The sequence below is a fragment of the Strix aluco genome, chromosome Z, assembly GCF_031877795.1.
Source record: "Strix aluco isolate bStrAlu1 chromosome Z, bStrAlu1.hap1, whole genome shotgun sequence".
NCBI classification, from domain to species: domain Eukaryota; kingdom Metazoa; phylum Chordata; class Aves; order Strigiformes; family Strigidae; genus Strix; species Strix aluco.
In genome coordinates this window covers 44,324,286-44,344,609 of record NC_133971.1, presented here as the reverse complement: position 1 = coordinate 44,344,609, position 20,324 = coordinate 44,324,286, and the positions used below count along the sequence as shown (strand labels likewise).

Sequence of the window (20,324 nt, the reverse complement as noted above, 5' to 3'; positions counted from 1 at the left end):
AAATTAAGTAGAATGAGCAGAGAGTAACAGCTTGATATGGGCTTTCAGGTGGTGTTAGATGAATGTGACAGCGTGGTCACTGACAGCTCCCAGCAGGCAGAGTCTAACAACATCCTCTCTTGTCTGAGCTCTGTTGATACAGAGCGTGCCTTCGTATTGGTTCAGGAAGCACTGCCAAGGAGGAGAGGAGCAGCACAGGTGAGAATTTCTCCTTATCTTCACCACTGGCCACAGGCTCAGCTGCTAATGCCTTGCTTATCTTGAATCCTTTCCATTCACTTAGCCGGTTTCTTTCTAGCCATCCCACTCTTGGTACTATATCGCCTCACCAGTCTCACCAGCTCTGTGTTCTGCTGCTTTTCTGTCTTTGATCTCCACCCCCTCATCACAACTTTTGCCTTCAGGTGAGCTGTCTCGCTGCTTGCTTCTCTCACAGCTATCAGGAGCCATCTTCCCTGCTCCTTATTGCTTGTTTGTGCTTTTCCCTGCCCATTCCTTGCAGGCCCTAGAAGAAGAGCTCTCTGCCAGGCAGGACTCTTATCAGTTTCCTGCTGCGCCAGCACAGGCAGCAGGAAGAGAAGTGCAGGAAGCTGCAGCAAAGCCTCGAGCAACTGGAGCAGGAATGCCCGACGGCCAGCAGCACCTGCAGTCTCTGGTAGAAGCACTCAGAAGGTGAGTGTTCCCTCCTCCTCCTGCATTCTGGAGGCAATCTGCTTCCAGTTCTGGCAGTTCAGAGGTGTTATGGGCAAAGAATTCGCCTGCCCTCCCCGTGTATGCCCCTGTTTGGCACTTCAGCATCCTCCTGTCACTGCTTTTCCTGCTCTACTGTGAATCCTAAGGCTGTCTTGGAGACTCAGAGCGATGTTGGAATACAAGACGCCTCCCTCTCGACGTGCTGCTTCTCTGAATTCTGTTCTCTGGGGGCCCTTTGCTAGCCACGGCTTCTCGGTGAACGAAGGCAAAAGCCTGCCTGCCTTCCTCTGTCCCTCTCCAGTGACCTTGTGAGGGGAAGGGCAAGTTCTTCCTTACTGTGCTGCTCACAGCGCCAGCCTAGAGTGACTGAAATGGGATCCGTGACTCTTCAGGCCTGTTCATTCTTCTGACTGAGCCTTGTCTCTGCAGTGACTGTGCAAACCTCGAGAAAACCAGGGCAGAGCTACAGCAACAGCTTGAAGAGACGGAGCAAGAAGCCTCGTGTCTGTGTCAGAGTAACACTGAGCTGCAGCTGAGGGAAGATGCAGCCCAGGGGGAGAGGGTGGAGCAGCAGCAGAGGATGGAGAGAGCATGTCGTGGCCAGGAGCTCCTGTGAGCATTAAAGCTTCCTCTGGGCAGGGGTGGGTGCTGCCGGGTGGTGGGAGGCCCCCCTAAAAGAATGGATTTTGTCTGCTCAGCATGTGTAGCACAGAATGGTGAAGGGAGCACGTGGGCAGGTCTGGCTCCCTGCTGACACAAGCAGAGGTGCCTCCTTGTACTTTCTTTATGGCCCTTGAAAAAAATCATTCCAAAGCTGACTGGAGTAGTTGATGACAGGCCTAAGGTGAAACAAGAGAGGTTCCGGCTGGATTTAAAGAGAACAAAAAATGGAACCATGAAGGCAATCCTGCAGCAGAACAGGTTGCTCAGAAAGGTTGTGCAGATTCCATCCCTGGGAATTTGGAAGCCCCAGGTGGATCGAGCCTTGAGCAACCTGGACTGATCTCATAGCTGACCCCAGGTCCTTTGAGCTGAAGGCCTCCTGGGGTCCCTGCCAGCCTGAATCATCCTGTCATCTTATGGTTATTGGATTGGAAATTCATACAGATCTCCCCAAATAGATTGCAGGCTCTTTCATCGTTTTGTTGCTGCAGGCAAGAATAATGGAGAGAATGTTAATTCTGGACTTTAAAAGTCTGTCTTATGCAAAGAAGAACTTTGGAAAGTCTGGTATCTAATGTATCAAAAAGAGGAGAGAGAGCTAACAGGCAGGAAGCCGTTAAGAGCACCTGAACTTTTTGGAAACCTGTGATTTGTGGAAACTTGTTTTACTTTCTCAATGATGAATGTTTCACTTGGGTCAATGACAAAGACTGATGCAGCGCTAGGCAGGAAATTACAGTGTTCTTTAGGGGTAAATAGAAAGCTGTTGCAAATCGTTCAAACTGCCATATCTCGGAAATAGTATGTAATCTTGGTTTTGGAAATGAGACTGTTTTTACATTAAAAACTTGTTTGTCTTTCCCCTTCTCATAGGCTGAAGGACTTAGCTGCACTTGAAGAAAAACATTCTTTATTAGAGAGTGAGCTGGTAGTTGCAAGAGAGACACTGGAGGAATCGCACCTTCAGAGGGATCTGCTGAAGCAAGAGAAACATGAGCTTACCATGGCACTGGAGAAGGTATGGTCACCTTATTCCTAGGCAGCACTCGTGGGAGAGGGAGTTGTGGTAGCAAGACCAGCACAGGTGCCATTTCTGTCAGTAGAAGACAGTGACGGTGTTGTTCTTCTTGCAAAAAGGGTGATCAGACCACACAGGCTCCTTGGTGTAGTTAGTCCCCACGTGCTTATTGGGAGTGCTGGACTGGGGGTGTGTCAGAGACACCAAAGGGGATCTGGAGTCGCTGCTTCAAGTCAGGGATTTTCTTGTCTTTGCTTTCATGTTGTTCTTTTGTCTCTTCAGGGAGAGCAGTCAGTGGCAGAGTTGAGAGGGGCTCAGAATAAGCTGGGTGCTGAAGTAGCTGTTCTACACGTTGCAGCAGCGAAGAAGAGCAGTGTCAATGAAGCTCTTGCACTGGATAAAGTGCGACTGAACAAACTTGTGTCGCAGGTGAGCGGTTGCCAAAGATCTTGGCAAGTGTTCGTCTGCAGCTGCTGCTGCTTTTCAGACTTCTTGCCTTCAGACGTATGACTGCCTGAATATGGAAATGTTCCTTTTTCTGTCGAAGCCAAACCTTCTCCATGGTAAATCTTACTGTATTTCATTTCCTCTGTGCTTCTGTAACTGCAGCTGGAGCAAGAGAATGAAGTTCTGTCGGGTAAAGTGGCTGAGATGGAGAGAGTAAGGAACTCTGACCAGGAGAAGCTGAGCTTGTGTGAAAGAACAAATGAAGAGCTCAGTGCAGAGAAAGCCCACCTGGAGCAGCTGCTGAAGAAAGTGGAGCGGCAACAGGAGGGGCTGCAGGTAGAGCTGAGGATACTGGCAGAGGAGAAGGCAGAAACCCAAGAGCAGCTCAGTCAGGTGAGACCAAACACCTGGTGCTTTCCGGGTGGGCTTTTGGCTGCTCGGCTCAGTGAAGCTCAGTCTGTTGGATTCTGCGGTGGTTTTGTCAAGGAGACACTTAGTAGTGCTGGAGGTCAGAAGCTTTGTTTACTGCCTTTTGGAAATGTGTTGATGGCTGGCAGAGCTGTTCTGCAATTCTCTCAGTTGTCCTCTGCTGCTACAGATGACTTCAATCCACCTGTCTGTGGTGGCCTCTTTTTTGGCTTTTGATAAGCTGCAGAGAGGTGATTTGTCTTGCCCATGAATCTGAGTGAAGCTACTACTCTCCCATGTGGCAAAAGAAGCAAACAGCATAGCTCTCCACCCTTTTTCTGAGTCAAAAAACCACGGGGTTGCATGTTTCTATTTATGCTTTTTGTTGTGAAGTCTGCAACTTTCAAAACTCCATTTGTTCGAGCCTGGAGAGCGGGACAAAACTGCAAGTCAATGTCTGCTGTCTTGTACTGCTAAGAACGGGAATGAGATCTTGAAATTGTTGAAATTGTATTTTAAGACATACATGCAACTTTGTGGCTGGACATATGCTTGGGGAAGAAGGACCTGGGGGTGTTGGTCAGCAGCTGGCTGATTATGAGCTGGCAGTGTGCCCAGGTGGCCAAGAAGGCCAATGGCATCCTGGCTTGTGTCAGAACTAGTGTGGCCAGCAGGACTAGGGCAGGGATTGTCCCCCTGTGCTCAGCACTGGTGAGGCCACACCTTGAATACTGTGTTCAGTTTGGGCCCCTCACTACAAGAAAGAATTTGAGATGCTGGAGCATGTCCAGAGAAGGGCAACGAAGCTGGTGGAGGGTTTAGAGCACAAGTCTTATGAGGAGCAGCTGAGGGAACTGGGGGGGTTTAGTCTGGAGAAGAGGAGGCTGAGGGGAGACCTCATCGCTCTCTACAACTACCCGAGGGGTTGTAGCGAGGTGGGTGTCAGTCTTTTTTCCCATGTAACAAACGATAGGACGAGAGGAAAAGGACTCAAGTTGCACCAGGGGAGGTTTAGGTTGGGTATTAGGAAAAATTTCTTCATGGAAAGGGTTGTCAAGCCTTGGAACGGGCTGCCCAGGGAAGCAGTTGAGTCACCATCCCTGGAGATACTTAAAAGCCATGTTGATGTGGTGCTTAGGGACATGGCTTAGTGGTGGCTTGGCAGTGTTGGGTTAACAGTTGGACTTGATGATCTTAGAGGTCTTTTCCAACCTAAATGGTTCTTTGATTCTGTGAGCTGTTAGAGCCTCTTCAGGCTTTGAGGAAGATGAGAAATAGGTGATCACACAAGACTCTTCACTCTGGACTAACTGATTTTGATACCCTGGAAAAAGAGCTTGGGAGAATCATGTCACTGAAGGAGACCAGGGAGTTTGTCATCATTTAAATGTCAGTTTCATAATGTACAACCTTGGATATTATGGGATAACTTTGAGAGAATTGTTTGTTTCTGATGGTCTGTTCTCTGTTAGATAGTCAGTCTTGGAGTCCACGGTATGTTTGGCAAATACCCATCAGAGGTGTTATATTGAAGAAAAAAGCTAAAAAATCATGGTTAATCTTCAAGTTTGAATACCAGCAAGGTATATTAGACAACTTCTTTGTGTGAAACAAGCAAACAGTGTTGTTGACATGAACTGCTGTATGAGTAGAGTCTACCATCTCTTTGGCTGCATCAGCCAGACTTTCATAAATCACCCCAAGGGCTGTTTCCCTGCCCAGCATCACCTCATTGCAGCCAATGCACTTTGATCTTTTTTTTCAGAAGGAGAAACCATGTGTATTTTCATTTTCTTCAGCGAGCAAAGTTGCTTTTGCTCAAACTTTTCTGAAAATTTCCAGCACTGGGATAGATTCTGATAGAGTTCCAGTTTGCAAGGTGGCAGTTCTGGAAGATGCCATATTTTTGCATGCAAACACGTAGTCTGGTGTATTTATGTTTGCTGTGAAGGGGCTGTGTGGTCCCAGGCAGCCCAGCGTGGCCATACTCATCACTTTCAAGTTAACAGTCCCAGTGCCTTTTGGCAGCCCAGGGTATTACCGTGGTATAGAGCAGATGCTCTTAAACTTTCAGCCCGCAGTACAGGAGCTCTTTCTCCTCCAGCTGATGCAGAAGTGGCACTGGCTGGCTCTGCACAGAACTCCAGAGAAAGGACTCTGTCTTTTGTCCTGCTTTCACGTTTACCGCCAGCAAGAGTCAGCTCGCAGCGGTCTGAGCAGCTGTGCCAGGAGTCCTCTCGCCAGGGGCACGCACTGGCCACGGTGTCCAAAGAGAAGGAGTTCCTGGAGCATGAGAAGGCTGCCCTAGAGGTGCGACTGGCAGCCCTGCAGCGGGGCAGACGAGGCCTTTCAGAGTAGCTGGCAGAGGCCAGGTAAAGGCGGGGAGGAAACCCTAGGCAGGACATTATATAATGGCTGTAATTATAAAGGTGGTAATCATTACACGAGGATTTACTGCATCCTGTGTGCTTTTCAAATGTGTTCACCTTCCACGGGCAGAAAATGAAAGAATCTGGAGCAAAATGAAAAAAGTATACTATGATTTTAATGTTGTTTTCCTGACAGCTAAAACTAGCAAACATCTCCTGGGCCTTGGGCTCATGTTTATGCCCCCTTGCACATTCCTGTGTGAAGTCCAAAGCAAGGCAGCTTGGCTCTGAATTGAGTAATAATTAAACCCTGCAGACGTTTACTGAAACTGAAGCTTCTTCTGGTTTTGGTTTCTTGTTCTATGCATTTGAACATAGATCTTTCCTTATCAAGTAGTTGGACTGTTGATGGCTGTTCCATGCAGACGTTGTGAGTAGGACACTGCCATCTAGGGTGGAGCCAGAGGCTGGTGCTGCAGATCTCGAGGGCCTTCTGGTTGGAAGCTAAGTCTTGTTACCTGTGGTGCAGGACCCAGGGCTGGTTACACCAGCATCTGGGAAACCTCTTTTGAATCCTCACGTCTTTGAGGATTCTTGCCCATCACTGATGTCTGCGTCCTGTACTCCTTACCACCTGCTGTTTAGAGACAGATGTCGTGGAGAAGTTACACGGGGAAGGAGCAAGATTCTGTCCTTCTGCCTTTCTAAGATCATATGTGACAAGTTCTGCTCAGAAAAAAAAAAAATTGAGTTGTTTGTCCTCCTTGTAGGTGTTTTTTAGAAGACTCCTGAACTTGCAGAGTTGTACAAATGATGTTTTAGACATTGTTTCTCATGTTTCTTGACTTTTACACTGTATTATTCCAAAGTATGTCATTAGGATGGCTGATAAACACCTATTTTGACTCAGTATGTTTCTTGAGAGCTGCTGCTTCTTCTGAGCTCCAGCTTCTCTTATTTGATCCAGCTGAGTTATGTTTGGTCAGTTATTGGGCTGTTACTAAACTATTAAATATTCAGCTCCTTTTTAAAAATTTTTTGAAAAGGGATACATTTTTTTTAAAAAAGGTAAATTAGTTATGAAGAACTTTGACAATAGATAAAAATTCAGCAACTGTTTTTGCCAGATGTTGTTCTCAAGAGCCTTTTGTTGTCACAGTTTTGGACTCTATCTTTTCTGTTCTGTTTTAGAGACTGATTCTATTTATCCTAAAATGGAGCCTATTTACTGTGGACTGCCAGAGACTGGCACAATCAGAAATATGTGCTTGTTCTCCTTCTTGAAGATACACCCTCCATTGTCCATCCAAGTAGTGAAATTCTACTGCTGTGGTTTTTATGGCATCCCCGTACTAGTGAGGCACTGCTGTGTGTTGTAGGAACCTGGCACACAGGGCGCTGTGTTAGATCAGGGAGGTCACTTCAGCTCCTGGTTCCAGAACCCTGCATGTCATACACAGCAGTTGGTTGAAGTCTGTGGTTGTAAGAATTTGGCTCTGCAGTACTACAGCTTCCATTTTAAAGAGCAACAAGGCACTTGGGCTACTGCCTACTTAAATAGCAACACTTAGAGAAAAGCAGCAAGTTTGTCTCTTGAACTTTCAACAGTTGAAACTGAAGGCTGCCCGTCTCTCCTTTCAGGTGGTCCTTGTTCAGATAAAATCTAGTTCAGATTTCTTACGAATGCTGCTCCAAGCGGGAGATCTTACTATATCATCTTATGTATTTCTTGAGTCCCTTTTAAATACAAGGAGTCTGGAAAGTTACTTACCTATAGCTACACTGTGAACAGCATTCAAAAAGTCACGAGTCATCCAGGGAGATACTCTTGTTCTGTTCCCCTGCAGAGCAGCTTGGAAGCGCTGATGAGCTGAGAGCTGTGAGCAGAGACCGGGCTTTTGCTTGTTGGCCCAGACTTTGGGCACAGCTACCCGTGTGTCAGCCAACAGCAATTTCAGATTTGGCCATTGAGATCAAATTCGGCTGGGCTTTCTGTGTTATGCTAGGTCATAAGCAAAGCCTGGGCATTCCCCTGGAGGGGCCTGCATTGCTATTTTAAATGGAGAAATATGCTTTCTGTATACAAGTTTCCTTGCAACCCATTTTCCGTACTGAGGGGTAGGGATCTTGTGGGCATAACTCTCAGTGGGCATCAGGAGCAACAAACTCATTTCTCTCTGTATTCACAACTCACAGGTCAGTGAAGGAGACACTGGAATCCAGCCTGTTTGAAGCTCAGCGGCACTTATCTCAGCTGGAGATCACCAGGAGTCAGCTTGAAATCCAACTTCACACAGTCACACAGGCCAAGGAGGTGATACAAGGTGAGAGCCTCCTGTTTCTGGTGATCCCCCTGCTAGGGAAGATGGTATAAAAATAGCTCTGTGTCCGCAGTGCTTCTGAGGAGTGAAGGAGATGGAGGCAGATCTCTTCTGCACTGGAGTTCAGATGGCTTAAGGTCAGTGAAGTCAGAACCATTGTTTAGACTCTGAATCTTATCATTTGTCCTGTTTGCAGGGGAAGTGAAGTGCCTTCAGTGTGAGCTGGAAGCAGAGCGATCTCTAATGAGGCAGGAACGGGAAAACATGGTACAACAGCTCTTGCAGACAGAACAGCAGTATAACAATACCCTCAAACTGCGGCAAACTGATCATGAAGTGGAAACAAACCAGCTCCTGCAAGACCTGGTAGGAAACAACGTGCTTCTGAATTCTTCAAGCAAGCTTTGTGGGCTGGCTTTAGAAGACTAATAGCCTGAGTGTGTGAAATGGGAGAAACCATCTGTCATAGGTCACACCTTGCTGGGCCAGGCAGATAATCCTAACCCGTAACACTAACCCCTATCCCCTATCCCCTTACCATAACGCCTAACCCCCAACTCCTAATCCCTACTCCCTGACCCCCTACCCCCAGCCACTAACCCCCCTACCCCTAACCCTGACCCCTAACCCAGACCACTAACCCCTGCCCCCAGCCCCTAACCACCTAACCCTAACCTGTAAACCCTAACCCCCACCCCTAATCCCCACCCCTAACCCCTAACCTCCACCCACCATGCCGAACCCCAACCCCTAATCCCCCTAAACCCTAACCCCTACCCTTAAACCCCACACTCAGCCCCTTACCTCCTACCCCTAACCCCCAAGCCCAAAACCCCTAACCCGAACTGCAAACCCTAACCCTAATCCCTAACCCCCTAAACCTTAACCCTTACCCTTAACCCCCACCCGCAGCCCCTTACCTCCTAACCCCTAACCCCAACCCATAACCCCTATCTCTAACCCTAACCCCCAAAACACCTAACCCCAACCCCTAACCCATAACCCTAATCCCTAACCCATAACCCCCAACCCCTATCCCCTAACCCCCACCCACCACACCTATCCCCTATCCCCTTACCCCCACCCCCTACCTCCTAACCCCAACCCATAACCCCTATCTCTAACCCTAACCCCAAACCCTAACCCTAATCCCCAACCCCTAGCCCCCCATCCCCCCAAGGCCCCCGATCCCCCCAAGCCACCCAGCCCGTAACCTCCTAACCCTACCCCCTACCCCTAATGCCTATACCCTGATCCCCAACCCCTAACCCCTAGCCCTAACCCTAAACCTCGTACCTGAAGGCATGTGAAGACCCCCAGGATTCTGCCAGGACAGTAGAAGCAGCCACAGATTCAGTGTGGGCCTAAGGCGAGTTTAGCTGGAGTTTGGGTGCTCCCCACCCAAAGCCTGGCAGGAAAGGGGTAGGATCTTACTAGACTCCTGTCTGCCATGAAGTAGACTCCTCACATTGCTACCAACTGCAGTCACGGGAACTTTCTCCCTTTCTTTCTGTCCTGTCACCATCGTCAGAGGTGTTACCTCTGGGCTTGACGCATGTGGAACAGGCCCCTTGTTCCAGGTACCGCCGTTTGTGGCCTGTCTTGTGACTGGGGCATCAGGGTACCAGTCTCTTTCTCGCCCTGCAGTCCATCTACATCTTTTCACTGATGGAAAGGGATGTGAGCTTTGAAAATAGACTCTAAGAAGAGAGAGAAATCCTGAGGAGACAGGTGCTAGGAAACAGGCAGCCATCGGAGAGAGGAAGGTAACATCTCCTTTTCATAATGGTTGGACTCAATGATCTTAAAGGTCTTTCCAACCTAAATGATTCTATGATTCTTCTACCTGCTGACCCGCCTTTTAAGTTCCTTGACAGGATGTGATTTATGGAGAGCACAAAGCTATTGTTGTGCACTGTTGAGGTGGGGGATTGTGGGAGGGATGAAGCTTCACATTTGTTTTGAGGAGCGTGGCTGGGACTTCACCTTGAAGTCTTTTCCTCCACTCCTCAGGCAAGCGAGTGGGAAGGGCATCGTTCAGAGCTGCAGAAGATACTGGAGCAATGGGAAAAAGAGAAGGTGGAGACAGAAGGGGAGCACGAGAAGAAGCTGTTTGATATGAAGCAGAAAGTTGCTACCATGCAAGCTCAACAAGAGGAGGAATGAACCAGAGTTGAAAATGCCAAGCAAGAGGTAAAGACTGTGAAAGGAGAATTTGTGTAGCTTTTTTGCAAGGCTAGAGCCGTGGGAGATGTCTGGATGTCAGGCTGTGTGGAGCATGCCCTACATGTTTTCTACATTGAATTTGGTGAGGTGAAAGGCAAGCAGGGTTCTCTTTGGGACTAGGAGTGAGACCTGTCAGAGGAAGCCAGGCAGAAGCATCACCTTTCAGTTGAGATTTTTGTGCTGCTGTTGTGCTGGGTTTTTTAAGACTTACCTCAGAGTATCTTCACAGTTCTCTTAACAGTCCTCTTCTGATCTTTACTGATACATGCTTATAACCTTAACTTCATTAAAGACCAAACTGAATTTGTAGCACTGAATCCCCATGAGGATGGGGTTTTTGTTTTTGGGGGGACAGGGGGACATGGCAAGATTGTTGACAAAAGAAAAAGAATTTTAAAGACTCCTCTGAAATATTTCTGAGCAGTCAAACAGGGGTGTCTTCTGGGCTGTTTTAAGTCACTTGCTGGTAAGCTATTTTGTGCCCAGATCTCCTGTGCAACCCTGTCACACAGTGAGAGTCCTCCTTGTGTCCCACCCAAAGTCCTCTTCACGGAGTCTGCCTGGGGACTGCAGTACCCCCAACTGTGTCTACAGGTATTGAAATGCCAGGGTAGTGCTCAGAGATGACAGTGTGTCCCTGCCATGTCAGTACTTTACCAAAGTCTAATGAATACCTTAAAAATGAAGTAATTTTCACCAAACCCCACTTGAAATGCATGAGTTTTCTGAAGGAGCTGCCTCGCTTCAGCCCTCTGGCAGCCCTGCATTTTCTCTGCTGCTAAGTAGGTGTAAAAGTTGCTATTGAAAGACAAACAGGACACAGCAGAAGATGAGGGATACCCTCACCAGCAAGGCGAGACATTTGAGAAGTGCCACACGTTTTCCTGTTAGATGTTTGTTGGAGGTTCAATCACAGGGGGACTGTGGCTGGACCATGTTCATACTGCTGGTCTCACTTAGGAAGCTGTGTCTGCAAGTGGGCAGAGAAGGGCCTGGGAAAGCAGCAACACAGCACTTTGAGAACACGTCAGCCCGTCGGTGTTGGAGCCTTGCCACACAAATTCTGTGTGGGAAGTTTAAACCTGTCTTCTCTTTGTTTGTGTGCAGGTCCTGCAAGAAAACGAGTGTGAGAAGAGTGCTTTATTAGAGACAGTCTTTGGACTCAGGGAGAGCTAAGAGAAGCCAACCAGCAGCTGGAGAGCTCAGGCAGGAGGTGAAGGAGCAGCACGAGGATGGGCAGGTAAGTCTGAATAGTAGGGTGGGTTGAAGGAACAGGCCGTTGGCAACTGGACGTAAGCTGAGAGAGGCCGAGAGAACCAGCTAACAGAGTGAAGGGCAGTAACAAGGAAATAAAGCCTAAGTGCTGTGACTGAGGAGGCAGGGACTGCTGCAGGCACTGAAATCACAGAGCCTGATGAGCTCCAGAGATCAGCAACAGGAAGGAAGCGTACAGTGGAAGCAGAGCTGGGTAGAAAAGCAGAAGTGGCTGAATGAATGTGATTTTTGAGACAGAAAGAAGAGAAAGCTGAACCTGATGGCAGGACCCAGTAGCTTGCTCTCCATTTGTGTTTGCAGAACATCACAGAAAAACTGCAAGCAGAGCTGCAGGAAACTCAGAGTAAGATCAAGGCAGTGGAGAAGAGGCACAAGGAAGAAATCAAAACCATGAAAGAAGAAATTAATGTCCTCCTTCAGCAGAGGGATGATCTACAAAACCAAGTGACTGAAAACAGCAATAGCTACTCCACTCATCAAACAGGTGGTCTCTCCCCTGGCAGAGCAGCAGGTGATGGGGTAAGTCCCTCTGGCTGCCATCACACTGTGGTCTCCATCTCAGCTGGGCTGAAGGAGACTGACTGGCCAGCTGCTGCCCTGGACAGATGGGCTACTCTTTTTGCCTGTTTGCCAGCACTCATCAGAATGGATTTCTGCTGGCCTGTTACTGCTAGCCTTGTTTTTTAAGGTGCTTTTTCAGATGAACATGGTGACCCACTTAGATTTTTAAACAAGCCAGCTGTATCCATTGTGAATCTGGTACTTTCATGAAAGGGTGAAATTTAAAGTTGTTCTTTCCCTTTCCTCACAGTATATGATATGGCTGATATGGCTGACAGTGGCAAGCTGTAGTCTTTGACTGCTTTGTTGTGTTTTACTTGAGGTGGAAGAGTTGACATCTCAACTAGCAGCCTCCAAAGAGTCCCAGCAAGTGATTGGCCGCAAAGCTCAGCAAGATCTGAGTGAGACACAGGAACTGTCAAGGCAGAAGGTGCTGGAGGCTGTGCACCTCCAGAAGATCCTGGAGGAGAAGAGGAGTCAACGGGAGAAGGTAGAACATCAGAACAAGATGCTGCAAGTGTGTTTGCAGTCTTTGGAGGGGGAAAGGAGTCGATGAGGAGAAGTGGAGCATCACAACACAGAATTTCAGGCTTCCTTGAAGGTCCTAGAGAATGAAAAAGCCAGGTAAATGAAAGTCTGTGAAACTCTCTATTCTGTTTAATGGATTCCCTCTTTCAGATCTTCACATATCCAAGTGGCTCTGGCAGCATTTCCTAAAAAGCAGAGTTCTGAACTATCCATGCAGATATGTTTCATTCTCTTGATGTGGTGTTTCATTTTCTTTTAATCCTTCAGTTACAGTTTTTCTGAAGACAGTCGCTTTTGGAGTAGTCCTTTCCTTAAAATGAGGTGTTGTTTTGTTAGGTTGGCATGTTAATGATGTTAAATGAAACTTTCAGGGGTTTCAAACCTGAAACACACCAAAGGAGGCAGAACGAGCTGCAGTATAATGAGCTAGATACATCCATCAGCTCTGTCTTGGGTCTGGTAAATTTTAAACATTTGGGATCTGTATCAGTCTTCCATCCTGATGCCTTTGGTTAAAACCATGATTTTGAACTAAGCCAGATTCCCCTCTGAGGCACCCAAGAAATAAGCATGTTTCTTATTGCCATCTCTTTCCTCATTCCTCAAAAAATCCCAACGGGTGTCTGGAAGGGCTTGAGCAGGGTCCCTGCCAGGCTCAACAGTTACAGATGTTACTGACTTTCCAAGGAATGCAAGAAAGAAGAGAAAGGGTAGGTAGGGTACTTCACCTGGTAAAGTCTTGCCAGCCTTCAACACACACCTTCATTGAAGAAGAGAAATAAAAGGCTGTGCCCTCTTGCTTGCCCCGTGAGGGATCTGGCATCTTATGTAAGGATCTGAGTATTTTCTCCAAACCTCCATTACTGCTTCTGGTATCAGCCTTCATTTCTCTAGCTGAAAGTAATGTGGGTGCTGCAAGTCTTAGGAAACTCCGCAAAGATCACCTGGCTGTCAGTTGCTGCTGTTCCTACCAGGACATACAAGTTAGGGGAAGAAAATGTCTCTTCATTATTGACAAAACCTCTCCCTTGGAGTCTCATTAGTCAAAAGAAAAATTTTCCTCTGCCCTAATGTCTTCATTTCAAGACTTTGTTGTGTTTCTATTCACATTCCCATCTCAAAAAAAGTAGGGTATTTAGCCAATAATTCACCTTTCTTCTGTGGAAAAAAGTGTAGTGGGCACGTGCTTGGGTGTGGTTGCCAACCTGGCTGAGGACTAAACAAGCAGCCTGGTTGTTCAGACAAACCTCAGCAGACGAATCAATTTTCCCCTTGGTGGTGGAAGTCCTAAGAGTTTATTAAATGTTATATACCCTGTAGTAATGAGTTGCATGCTCCGACTTTCAGGCTGTGTCTCTGGAAGAGAAGGAACTCAAAACCCTGGAAGAAAACAACCTTGCCCAGCACAACAAGGTGTCTCAGCTTCTTTCTGCTCTTCACCAGGCCAGGCAGCTCCATTCAGACCACAGAAGAGAAATACAAGAGCTGAACAACCAGGTGACCTGTGCACTAGCATCCTCTTCTCCAGGGACATAGAATACCACCTTCAGCTTGTAGGCCTCAGCTTGTTTTCCCTCCCAACAACGTACACTCCTTCTGTGTTCTGCCCAGAGACTGCACACTGAGGCTGGATCTGCTGTGTTCTGCCTGGGTTTTCCCCGGTTCTCTCATGGTTCATGGCATTAAATGTCTGAGGAGAAACAGAAGACTCCTTTGGAGCTTCTCAGTATCTCTGTTACACCCAGATGGTGTTTCTGCCTCTGCCAGGCACTGAGCAGTCTGGTGAGACAACATTGGTTATTGGCAGTCTGTGGGAGCACTCCCGTCTCGGCCATTCAGCTGGCATTGGGGAGGTGCCCCATGAAGGATGCCGATTGTCTCCCCTTTGCTTCTAATCCCAAGCGTCCCTGGCAGCCCCGCTCTCCATGCAGGAATGCTTCATCTGCCACCTCACCCTGCCAGCCAGCCACTCGCACCCTCACACACACAGAAGCCTTCATTTCTGAGGATGGAAGGCACGAAAACCTTGACCGTTCCTTTGGGGATGGGGAAACTTCCTTTAGGCCCCTTAGCCTCCAGGTACCTGTTTGTAGCTTCTTTTGCTCAGTTTGAATCCTTGCCCTCGTGCATTCTGTTTCCAGTGTGGTTTTTGGTTTGAAGTAATTCCTCCTTCGCCCCTTCCTCTAGTCCATCTCTGGTGCCTCAGCAGCAGCGCTGTCCCTGAGCGCTGTGCGTCTGTGTTACAGGTGCAGTTGCTGCAGGAGGCAGCGCTGCAGAAGGAGGCTGGCCTGGCAGCTCGGGAGGAGCAGCTACTGCGGGATCTGGAGGAGTCCCAAGCAGGCGAAGGGTGCTCGAGGAACTCTCTATGCATGCTGGAGGCTGAGGTGTCTGGCCTGCGTTTGAGGCTCTGTAGCACAGAGAGCAGAGCACAGGCATTGGCCACGGGGTGTCAGCAGGCCAACAGTGCCCACCGCGAAGCCCGATCCCAGCTGGACAAACTGCACTTGGTTCTCCAGCACACGGTCTGTGACAGCAGAGACTTAGTCCTTTGGAGTTCAGGCAAGTGTGGGGCTGGGTTCACAGGTCTGTAGGCGGGTATAGGGGAGCAGGTACAGGGGGAGTGGTTCTTTGTAATCCTGATGTGACAGACCTGTCCTTTCAGTTTAGGCTGATTCAAGTTTTGGGAAGTCTTGAAAGCCTGACATCCCTGCAGAGACAAGTCCGTGTTTGTATGTGGAAAAATGACCAGCATCAGAATGAAATAGGGCCCAAGTCACAGGGCACGTGTGTCCTTCCTTGAGACAGTGCGGACATTAGTGGTCATCAAAATAATGTTAGCCCGGGACACACATCTTGCTGTAACACGAGCTCTAGGACGACGTCAAAGGCACTGCCACCTCCTCCTGTGCATAAAGAGGCCTTGTTTGTTGGAGACCCTTTCGGTTAAAGCTTGCAACAGAATGGCTTCTCTCTTCAGAACAGGCTCATGCCAGCTGTTTCCCAGGCCAGGGACCTCCCTGCAGAGCTCACAGTGGACAGAGTGGCCGCAGCCCTACAAGATCTGCGTCAGCACCTGGAGCAGACTCAGCAAGATCTGGTAACTTGTGTCTAGTGCACCCAGAAATCCCGTCCTTCTGCTGCACTGAACTGACAAGCAGAGTGCCAAAGCCAGAATGGATGTAAGTTCTTGTGTGCCAGGTTGGCTTGCTGCCACGGGGGAAAGGAGAATCCCCATCCCATGTACCATTACTGTCCAGCTGCCCCCTCCCACCTTGGCTGTTTCTGCCTGTGTGTTTGTACCTCTTTGTCTCCTGCCAGCAGTGGCTCTGTGAGGTGATGCTTCTCTTCTTAACTCTTCCAGAAGGATGCAAGGAAGAAGATACAGGACTCGGAGCTGGAGCTGAGCAAGAGGCAAGCTGAGAAGGAGTACTTCAGTGCCTGCAATCAAGAGCTGCAGAAACAGTTGGCTCAAAGCCAGGAAGGTACAACTTCCCTTTTCCAACCCACTGACCCCATCTTGTCTGACCAGTGGGGATCTCTGATACCACGCAGGGGAAAAATGCAGTGCCCAGAGATGGGAAGAGGAGAAAAACAACAAGCCTGAGACTTATCGATAGAACTATCAGGGAAAGATTTTTGTAGAGAAAGATCCAGTGTCTGGCAGTGCATCTGGCTGTGTGACTGGTGATAATGTGCAGAGGTGGTGCCTTTCAGGTCCCATGTCACTGCTAAGTAGATGTAGCGTGATGCCTCACAGTATCCTTCTCTGTATGGTCTTTAAAAGCATCAACCTCAAAAAGCCTTGTCTTTATCAACTTCCTTTTCCTCTTAGATGGCAGATTCACAAAGCATTAGTTCAGTGTTGAGTTCCTGTGTTATTGCATCCTTTCTTCTGCTGCTTTTCCTCATTCTCTGGTACCTAGTGCTTCTGCATCCTTCTTACCTGTTTTCTTGCCGATACTGATTAGGCGTCGGACTTCACAGCCATACAAAACACAATTTTTTACTTCTGTAGCCTTTGGTAACATGTTCATGTTGTGTTTATCTATAAACTGGTTTTCACATGTAGCTAGTTGCCTTTTCCTCTAATCTCCAGGCCATCCCAGAGCCTCCAGGGCTATTGGCCTCTCTATATTATAGCTGGACAGACATTCCTTCTCCTTTCTCTGTCATTGCTTTCCCACTCTCCACACCAGAATTGGGTTTTTATCTCATTGTCATGTTTTCCTTGTCCCAGACTACAGGAACAGGGAGGTGTGGGCATTGCTCGTTGCCTCCCCCACAGGCTGTTGCCTGCTCATGTAGAGCCTTTACCTGTTCAATATTTCTTCATGTTCCCTCTCTGAGATGGAACTGCTGATCATTTTTCATAGAGTTTTCCAGGCCTTAGATCATTGCTTTTTTCTGGAACATTCATAGTTTTTACTACATATGTTACATATGATAAAGCTTATATACTTGAAATTCTGCCATGGGATGGATCCCGCTTGTCCCACTAGTCAGTTCTTTCCATCCTTAGCTCCTGTCTATTAGTTTAGTGTATTAGTTTAGTTTTAGTCCTGTCTATCTGTAGTCATCCTTGCTTCAGGTCTCGGTACTGGTGTGATGCTCAGTGGTTTTTTCCTTGCCGTTGTCCTAGTACCACCAAATACTTCCTTTCTTCTTTTTTCTGCCAGTGCACAACATATTCCCCTAGCTTCGTTCTTTTGAACAAATGCCAAAGCACATCTTCAAGCACAACGTTGACAGATCTGTTTTTTTCTGTAAAGTCTCTTAAGTCTTCCTGGTCAGTGAACTGTGTCATAGTCAGTCTTCACTTTTGCTGCTTCTTCCTTTTCCTTTAGGACACTAGATCTGACTCTCACCTCCTGTCTCTGCCCGTGTTTCACTGATGTCAGTTCTACCTGCTTCTCACACTGTGGGTGATGTGCTGCCATGCCCTTAGCCCTGCCCTTTCAACTCACAGAAGAGCAAGCACGTTTTCATATTCTTCTGAACCTTGCCACTCTCATTCTTCTTTTATTCTCTGCCTGGAAGTTTCCTTTATTTATGTGTGCTTTGAAAGACCTTGTGGGCTTAGGGCCTGGAAAACACAGACAGGCGGGTAAGAAAATTATGTTTTCTCTGTAGGATGCAAATCAGTTTGGTTTTGCTTTGCTTGTCATCTTCTCCTTCACCTTTCCTGCTGCAGAGACACAGATGGCAGAACGCAAGAAGAACTCTCTACAAAGTGCCTTGCAGGAGGAGGCTGCTGCTCTAAAGGAGGAGACTGTGACTCTACATCAAGAGGTGGCATCTTTGGAAATGAAACTCGAGACCACTGAGAAGCAAAGAAAGGATGTCCTGGTGAGGCTGGCAGATGCCATGAAGAGCCATTTCTTACATATTTTTTGGCCTTCTGTTAATAATTTTAAGGAGCAACTTTTTCCAGTGGAGATCTGATTTTAGGTGGTCTTGTACAAGTGCAGTTGAGATCTGAGAAGGTAGAGAATATGCAAATGCTCACCAAGCTTCCCTCATTTTCCCCTTCCATTCAGCATTCCTGTTTCCCAGACTTGCTTTCGTGCCAGGCCAGGTAAACTGAATTAGCAGGGTCATCACCTTGGGTAAGAGAAGACAGTCCAGACAGGAGAGATCATTAAAATGACCAGTATCACAGACTTTGTGGAGAGACCACAGACCACCATAAGAGCAGAAGAATATTGTTTACATCAGTGGCTGTTTTTTAGTTTAACTTTTCCAGTTACATCCTTCTGAATAAGTAGGGAAAGATGCTGTAGTCATATAAAATTCAGTTAAGATTCAGGGTGTTTATTTTCCTCTATTTTGATGATTTCTCCCCTTGAAGCTTAAGTCAAAGTAATTTTCAAACTTGTCTCTATATACATTGCATGGTTTGGGCTATTATTTGTGTCCAAATCCATATTTAGATTTCTAAATATCTGGATCAGAAAAAAGGGGTGAGAATACGAAAGTTTGCTAATAATAGAAAGCTGTTCAACGTTACCACTGAGAGCAGACAGTGGGAAAAAAATAGAGACATTTGAGAAACAAAAGTGCTGAGCCATATAAATATGTCTGCCTGCAAGGGGTCAGCTACTCCTGATTTGAAACACAGAATGACAGTCTGTGATCTGACCATCACTCCTTTGAGAGGGCACAGTGCGGTTCTGGAGGATGGTACCGTGAAAACACTACACAGTAGAGGTCCAAAAAAACCCCCAACCCCAAAAATGGGAAATCAAATGTCAGGGTTGTTGTCTCTTCCCTTTCTCCCTAATAGAGAGAACATCATTGTGCCACTGCCTAGATCATGCTTAGTCTGGACTTTAAATCCTGGCTGCAGTTCTGGTGGCTCCTCCCCAGAAGAACATCCCAGAAGTTCAGAGAAGGGCAAAAAGGCAGATAGGCCAGTGGGACTCTGAGGGAGGAAATAGCCATCCTGCAGAGAATGGTTTCAGAGAGGGACACGGGCCGGTTTCATCATCTATGAAGGATTCTGAATGGGTTTCCCATAAAGATATGGGAATATATATTCCTACAAATAGATGACCTGCTTGGCCAGAGAAACCATGCTTGCAGCCGGCAGGTTTGCCTGTCTGTATAGCTCCGGCCGGAGACCATTCACCTGCTAGAATGTTTTCTGTCAAGCCCAGAGCTACTGAAGGAACTACGGAGCTTGCTGTTAAAATTACCTCAAGTGCAGAAGCTGGGGATGGGTAATTGGTTCTCTCTTACCTGGGCCAGCCTAGCCAACATGTTGTGGTTAGCATTTGGCATGGAAAGGAAAGGGCACAACTGACCAGAGTAATGTACTAAACTTAGTAGTATTGTGTCATGATGGCTGAAGAGCAGCTGCACTGATGGTGCTTAGAGGATGCTTTCGGAGATTTAGACTTCTGAGGTACAGCTTTTCCAGTGTATTGAAAGGAATTGAATTGGTCCCCTTGCCTTATCTGGTTAATGGCTTCCTTGTGCATTCAGGATGTACTTGTGCAGTGGTCCAAAAAGCATGAAGGCAAATTTGTGTGGATTTCTCCGAGGTGATCTGGAGGAGGGCCCCTAGGAAGAGAGTGTGTTGTCTTGGCCTGTGGACCAGGAGGAGAAGGGACTTAGCACTGTCCATGCCTTGGGCCGGTCACTCTCCCCGACTTGTTGATTCTGGCCCTTCCAACCCTGATGTGGCACCAGCTCACGTAATCCCCTCTCTGTACCCAGCAGGCTGCTGCAGAAGGGGAGCAGCTCTCACAGCTCTCGGAGAAGAGACTCCTGTCGCAGCAGCTGGAACGTCTGCAGCAAGCAGTTGCAAGGCTGGAACTTGAGAAGACGGAGCTGAAGCAACTCATTGCTGAGCTCAGGAGGACTCTTGAGCAGGTAAAACCAGCTTTCACTGCCTCTGCAAAGCCTCATGGTCCTCTGGAACACAACACAATTCCACAGACAGCACTTTGGAGTCCTCTGCTTGTTTCCTTCCCTCTCCCACTTTCCCCTGTGGACACACACTTTGGTATTTTCTCCCACCCCATTGCCTTCACAAATGCACATTCACGCCAGTACCACCCCTCTTGCCCCAGTGTCCCTATATGCACACACTTGTCACTCTCATGTCAGGAACTGTTTCCTCTTGCTCTTTCTCTTCCACAGTCTACTTTGAGTGCTTTTTGCCCTCGCTGTTCTCTGGTGCAGTTACAGTCTCTGAGCAGAAATCTCCTTGCTGTGATGTCCAGAGGTCCTTTCGCTCCTTGTTTGGTGGCAGCTTTCTGTGACCCTTTCTCCTGTCCGGTGTGCAGGTGGAGCATGAACGGAGGAGACTGA

General features: G+C 47.7%; 1 pseudogene; it reads left to right on the top strand.

Moving 5' to 3' along the window:
• The window catches only part of LOC141918794 (uncharacterized), a 27,948-nt pseudogene extending 7,624 nt beyond the window's left edge, over nucleotides 1-20,324 (top strand).